This window comes from Wolffia australiana, chromosome 12 (genome assembly GCF_029677425.1).
Source record: "Wolffia australiana isolate 7733 chromosome 12, ASM2967742v1".
NCBI classification, from domain to species: Eukaryota; Viridiplantae; Streptophyta; class Magnoliopsida; order Alismatales; family Araceae; genus Wolffia; species Wolffia australiana.
The window spans coordinates 9,305,702-9,312,248 of record NC_135846.1 but is presented as its reverse complement, the minus strand read 5'-3'; the positions used below and the strand labels follow the sequence as shown (position 1 = coordinate 9,312,248).

General features: G+C 41.1%; 1 non-coding gene across 1 annotated transcript; it reads right to left on the bottom strand.

The window, feature by feature from the left end:
* Nucleotides 1–742: 742 nt before the first annotated feature.
* On the bottom strand, nucleotides 743–851 carry LOC144710771 (small nucleolar RNA R71). Its single transcript, XR_013583412.1, has one exon. It is a non-coding gene; the product is annotated as a small nucleolar RNA R71 (small nucleolar RNA).
* Between the last annotated feature and the right edge of the window lie 5,696 nt (nucleotides 852–6,547).

Below are 6,547 nucleotides of genomic sequence, written 5' to 3'. Positions count from 1 at the left end.
ACTCACCCTAAGCTGTGAGGTTATAAATTTCGTTGTATAAGCTCAATCCTCACACGTATTAACTGCTAACCAACCAGTAAAAAACACCCCAACAATTGAGTTTATCAACTGGCGCCATTGCCGGGGAGCACGGTATTACAGTAGGAATTTATTTTTTAATTGTTCAGTAATCTTTTCTTGATTCTCCTTAAGCTGCAGGACTTAAAAATCCTCAGCTCATTGTTCTGCTAACATTTGTGCTGAAGATCTATGGTAGTTACACGCTCAAGAGCTGGTGAGAAGTCTGCCGAAAAAATTAGTAGAGACGCCACCCCGGATTCTACACTCACAGAACCAGAAATTCAGCAGAGAAATATGGCTGAAGAGATACATCAGCAGAATGAAAGGAGAAGAACTATGTTGGATAGGTCTACACCGTCCGGAAGCTTACGACAAACCGATGTAAATCTGAACATCGGTGAAGGTATCTTGTTTTGATACGATAATGCATTCATCAATTCTCTACCTGAATTTAACGGATTACCTGCACAGAATCCTTTAGAATTCCTTGATGATTTTCATATTAGATGCTCATCTCAAAATGTTCCTGGAATATCTACAGAGATGTTAAAAATGAAATATTTTCCTCTAACTCTTAAAGATAAAGCGTTTGCATGGTATCGTAATCTAGGAATCACTTTTAATTCTTGGGAAGAGATGCAAGGAAAATTTCTGCAGAAATTTTACCCTCTCTCCAAAACGAATTTTTATAGAAGAGAAATTCACAATTTCCATCCTCATGACGGAGAAGCCTTTAGTGAGTCATGGGAGAGATTCAATGATTTGTTGAGGAAATGTCCTCACCATGGCATTGAGCAATGTCAACTAGCCCAAATATTTTATTAATCTCTCTCTGATTTTATGAAAAACAAAGTAAATCTCGCTACAGGTAGAACGTTTTATACCGCACATGAGGATGAAGTTTTCGATATTTTGGAGAGAGTTGCAGAAACTGACTTGCAGGAAATTGGGGCCAATCAGAATGGGAGAAACCTACAGCCAAAAAGAGCAGGAGTTCTGCAGGTTAACGCCAAGGAGGGAGAGCTACAAGCGGGCCTAAGGGAGACTAACCAGAAATTGGAGGAGCTCACCTCCACCATGAAGAATGTTTTTTTAGGTAACTCTCCTATCATTAAAGCTAAGATCTGCTCTCTCTACTTCAGCAGGGAACATGAAGATGGAGCCTGCCAAGCCATGGAAGAAGAGGTGAAGGCCTTCAACCAGCCGCAACAACCGTGGGCAGGCCAAAAGAGGCCAAATTTCCAAAACGGAGAGACCTTCCACCAAGGGAACAAGCCGGCAGCTCAACCTCCGTTCCAGCAGAGACAACCATTCCACCACAGGCCTCCACAGCAGCATCAGGTTCCATCTCAGAACCAATCTGATTTTTCTTCACTTGCCCCCGTCATTTCAGATATGATAGAGAAGCAAAACCAAAAGTTGCGCGCAGAGATGGAGATGAAGATGCAAATGATGATGGAATTTCAAACAAAGAAAGAGCTGGAATCTCAAGAGCAGATGAGGAAGCTATTAGAGAGCTTCAGACCTGCACCACTTGAACACCAATGTATAACTCCAGATTTCCCGTGCACATCTTATAAACTTCCCACGAAACCATTAGTAAATCCATGCAACTTGCATCATGTGCAGCACTCCATTCACGATGAGACGAATGGAGACAATCCTGAAGTTCTAGCAATCTCAAAATTGAGAAATGGAAAAGAACTTCAGGATCCCTATCAGAATTCTGTAGAGAATTCTAAGAAGGGGAATGAACCACGAGAGGAAGAAGGAGAGGATTCTCCCCACGTGGAGGAGCCTCTACCTTCTACGAGTGGGCAGCATGTTCCCTACCCTCCCGCTTTAAATAGAAAAAAACCTATCCTTGATTATGAAAAACGATTGCTAGAGAATTTTAAAAAGGCCACCATGACTGTAACTGTAGAAGATATGCTTAGGTGCGCACCCTCCCTAAAGAAGTACCTTAAGGACTCTTGCACCATTAGGAAGCCTAGGGAAGTAGTTAAATTATCTGAGAACGCCTCTAGCATCCTTAATGCCATCCCTATCAAAATGAGAGACCCCGGAGCCCCTTTCATCACATGTGAAATTGGAGGAAACACATTTTCTAAAGTTTTATTAGATACGGGAGCAAGCATAAGCATCATCCCAACGGCATTATATGAGGAGTGTGGGTTTGGAGAATTGGAGGAAATACACATGGATTTACTCCTAGCCGATGGAACCGTGAGGCAACCCGAAGGAAGGTTAACTGACGTCATGATCACTGTAGAGAATTGTGAAATACCTGTAGATTTTGTAGTGACTGATGTGAAGATATCGGGAAACATTAGCTTAGCTCCTATTATCTTAGGAAGACCATTTCTAGTTACGGCAAAAAGGATAATGGATTGGGAAAAGTGGACGGTGGAGTTTAAAATTGGAAAGGAGAGAGTTCACCTTGATATATCAAAAATGATGAAGTGTCCCTTAGGAAGCAATGAGGAGTTAAAATTGCGTGTAGAGGGTGACGGAGAGGATGTGATTAAGGAATACTTGTCACAAGTAGAGGGCAGAGAGCTAGAGGAAGAAGTCATAGACGCCCCTTCGGTAGAGGTAGGACCAGAATTGAAACCCTTACCCTCATCCCTCAAATATGCATATCTAGATGAGAAGGAAATCTTACCGGCAATCATTTCCTCATCACTCACTCCTTTGATGTACTTAGGGAGCATAAAAATGCTATAGGTTGGACATTTGATGATATTAGGGGAATTCCATCTTTGATTTGTGAACACAGGATATTTTTAGAAGAGGAAGAAAGACCTTGTAGAGAGCATCAAAGGAGACTCAACCCTTACATGAGAGAAGTTCTTGAGAAAGAAATTATAAAGTGGTTGAATGTAGGAATTATTTATGCCATATCCGACAGTAGATGGGTGAGTCCCGTACACATGGTACCAAAGAAATCTGGAATTACAGTAGAAGTGAATGAAAAAGGGGAAGAGGTGCATAAGAGATTGACCACTGGATGGAGGGTGTGCATTGATTATAGGAAATTAAACAAGGCGACAAAGAAAGATCACTACCCACTGCCCTTCATAGATCAAATACTAGAAAAACTGTCAGGGCAGCAATATTTTTGTTTTCTTGATGGTTATTTAGGATACAACCAAGTAAACATCCATCCTGATGATCAAGAGAAGACAACATTTACGAGTCCCGTAGGGACATATGCCTTTAGGCGTATGCCTTTCGGGCTATACAATGCCCCCGCCACATTTCAGCGATGTATGAATGCCCTCTTTTCTGATTTAGTAGGAGAATGTCTAGAAATCTTTATGGATGATTTTTCAGTTTTTGGATCTACCTTTTAAAACTACTTACTAAGCCTCACCAAAGTATTGAAGAGGTGCATTGAGTCCAACCTTGTCCTAAGCTGGGAAAAATCCCATTTCATGGTGCAGGAGGGAGTAGTGCTGGGACACACGATCAGTAACCGTGGATTGGAAGTGGACAAGGCCAAAATCGAGATCATCCAGGGCCTTCCACCTCCAACCAACCTAAAAACCCTTAGGGGTTTCCTCGGCCACGCGGGTTTCTATAGACGTTTTATCCTAGATTTTGCTAAAATTTCTAAACCTCTTACAAATCTTCTATCGTCTTAAAATAATGATTTTGAACTAACACTAGAGGCTAAGAACGCATTTGATAAATTGAAAGAAGCTTTAGTTAATGCACCTATCTTGCAAGGGCCCGATTGGACCCTTCCTTTTGAACTAATGTGTAATGCTTCTGATTTTGCAGTAGGTGCAGTGTTAGGTCAGCGAATTGACAAGAAACCCGTGGTCATTTACTACGCCACCAGAATTCTAGTGGATGCGCAGCTGAATTACACTACTACCGAAAAAGAGCTGCTGGCAATTATTTTTGCTTTAGAAAAGTTTAGGTCTTATTTACTAGGTAGTAAAATAACTGTTTTTTTCCGATCATGCAGCTATTAGATACTTGTTAACGAAGAAGGAGGCTAAACCGAGGTTGATTAGATGGGTACTTTTATTACAGCAATTTGATTTAGAGATTAAAGATAAGAAAGGGTGTGAAAATGTAGTAGCCGACCACCTCTCCCGAATCATAGGCGCCCCAACTGAACAAATTAATGATGCATTTCCTGATGAATTTGTCCTAACTGCACAAGGAACATTGGTTCCTTGGTACGCGCACATTGTCAAATTTTTGGTTTCAGGAAAAATTCCCACAGGATGGACGTCTCATGAGAGGAAGAAACTGCTTAAGGATGCACGATTTTACTTTTGGGAAGATCCGGAGCTATTCCATCAAGGCCAAGATCAAATTTTGAGGCGATGTGTCCCCGAGAGCGAGCAAAGAAGCATTTTGGAATTCTGTCATTCCAAACCCGGAGGGGGACACTACTCGGCCAAGGTAACAGCTCATAAAGTTGTTGAATCGGGTTTCTTTTGGCCTACATTATTTCATGACGCCCAGAAATTTTATAATACTTGTTTAGCATGCCAAGCATCCATCAACATAAATAGGAAAGATAGAATGCCCCTACAACCCATACTAGAAGTAGAAATATTTGATTTATGGGGAATCGATTTTATGGGACCCTTCCCTAGTTCTAATGGTTATGAATATATTTTGATTTCTGTCGATTATGTCTCCAAATGGGTAGAAGCCATTCCCTCCAAAACCAATGACAGTAAGGTAGTGACTAATTTTATTGAGAAAAACATCTTTTATAGATATGGATGCCCACGAAATATCATTAGTGATGGAGGTTCCCACTTTACAAACTACAACTTTAGGAACCTCCTCAAGAAGTTTGGTGTCCATCATCGAGTAACTACTCCTTATCACCCTCAAGCCAATGGCCAAGTGGAATTGTGTAATCGGGAGGTTAAGAAAATTTTGAGGAAAATAGTGCGTCCGGATGGGAAAGATTGGTCTAGGAAGTTAGACGAGGCATTATGGGCCTATAGGACCGCTTACAAAACTCCTCTCGGCATGTCTCTCTTTCGATTTATCTTTGGGAAGGCTTGTCACCTACCACTTGAGTTAGAACACAAGGCCCTTTGGGCTATTAGGAAACTCAACCTAGATTTGGATAGAGCCGGCCAGCATAGACTTCTTCAATTGAATGAGTTGGAAGAGTTAAGAAATGAGGCTTATGAGAATTCGAAGATTTATAAAGCCAAGATGAAGATGTTTCATGATAAGAGCTTGAGGAGAAGAATTTTTGTAGAGAATCAAAAAGTATGGCTTTACAACTCTAGATTAAAACTCTTTCCAGGAAAATTGAAAACGCGATGGGATGGCCCCTTCCTTGTTCAGCAGGTTTTTGAGAATGGAGCGGTTACCATTTTTGATCCTACATCTCAAAGACAATTCACTATGAATGGGCAACGGCTCAAACCCTACTTAGAAGAAGAGGATCTTAATAGCCCCATGAATATTATTTTAGAAAAGCCACCATGACGAGCGCATGATCTGATTAGTTTTTGCTTCGATTTTCTATTTTCTCTATTTTGTTATTTTGCCGTGTTTTGTTTTTGTTTTCTTCGTTTTTGTTTCTGTCTTCGTGTGCAGCAACTCCTATCCAAGCTAGGTACACCGTCACTAGACAACACGAATGCTGATCGCAGCCTTTCCTTCCATGGTTTGATCTCTCTTTCTCCTTTCTCTTAATTATGATTTGTCATGTAGGAACATGCCTTTTTATTGGGGGGGAGGGGAGTACAGTTGCATGCATCATCCATTAAAAATGTTTCGTTTTGCATTCACAAACCATGGATATTTGATGATCCTAGGAGATACTTGTCCAATGATATGCATGATAATTCGATTATTTTCAAAAGGGTAGAAGAGCAAGAGTGGCCAGCTAGGAAATCCTAGGTGAAGTAAGCCTAGCTAGGTGCACTATGATCCATACTATTACAGCCATATATCTGACCATTATACGTATCTCACCTCACCATCCACCTCGGGTTGAGTTAGCACTTACATGCACGAAAATTTTTAGCTTTAATGGAGAGTAGGGTTAGTGTTAGCTCATCGGCAATATTATTATGACGTGAGTGAAGCTCCCTGAACCAAGAAGGATACAAAACTTCGTCGGGGGAATAAGCTGCCAGTCTACTAAGGACGGCACATGGGTAGTGGATAAGCGCCACCAAACTATAAAGTGAAAGCTGCACTGCACATAAACGAGCAAAAGGTTGCATCATAGTACTAAAGTTGATTGTCATAAAAAATGACCAACAAGCAGCAAATGCCAAAGAAAATAAAGGTGGAAAAGCTGTCTCCTATGTGTTTGAGCCGATGCTACTATCGCCATAGTATTGAGCTAGCCTTAGCACCACTCTCTACGCCTCGTTCAGTAGTGCGCTTCTGGTGTTAACTCGATCTTACTCCATATACTATGTACTTACTATATGTACGCCGTAGATCAAGTGCGCTTAGTTGAGGTAGAAGGCTGAGATAGATC